Consider the following 821-nt stretch of genomic DNA (forward strand, 5'->3'; position numbering starts at 1 on the left):
CCCCCACTGCCAAGGGAACACGCCTAAAGCCATCACCTTCAACATCGACTAGGATCGCAGCAACCACCGAGCGGTGCAAAGCCAGTTACGCCACGGTGGCCTTCACCAGCGCAGGGGACTGCCACCAGAATGGATCCAACCCGCACCTCCAACCACCATCCGACACCCACACCGCCGAGGCATCGCCGCACGTCTCACATGGCCGCAACCAAATGCCCGCTGCCCGCCAAGACCCTTCCTGGCAAGGCCTCGCAGCGTCGCCGCCGCCATGGCTGCGCTCGCACCGCCGCCACCGCCAGAGCCGGTGCACCACCTACACCCTCCATCCTACTACGCTCCATGCAAGGATCCAGAGACAACCGTCGCACTCCCTGCTGTGAGCACCCCCAAGACGCCGGCCAGCGCCGAAGACGCACCAGATCCGGGCCGAGATCCCCGGATCCGCACGGATCTGGCCAGGCATGAACTCCCTCACGGCGAGGAGCACCAAGCCGCCGCCGGCCTGCGCACTCCACCGTGACGCGCCAGCAACAGACCGCTGCAACGTGCCACCAGCAGACCGCCACGACGCCCCGCACCACCTCCTGCCAGCACGCATCCATCCGCCGCGACGGCCACCGAGAGCCGCCATCGGCCGGAGAAGCCGTCCCCTGCGACCACCGCTGACCTTGCACCCGGCCAGCCCAGATCTGGCACAGCTCGAATCCTCCATGACCAGGGCGCCGCACCGCCTGACCTGCGCCATTCCACGCCGTGTCGCGACCGCCTAACGAGCTATGCCTTCCCGCTCTGCCGCCTACCTGCGCGCACCACCCAGCCTA

The sequence above is a fragment of the Triticum aestivum genome, chromosome 2B, assembly GCF_018294505.1.
Source record: "Triticum aestivum cultivar Chinese Spring chromosome 2B, IWGSC CS RefSeq v2.1, whole genome shotgun sequence".
Taxonomy (NCBI): Eukaryota; Viridiplantae; Streptophyta; class Magnoliopsida; order Poales; family Poaceae; genus Triticum; species Triticum aestivum.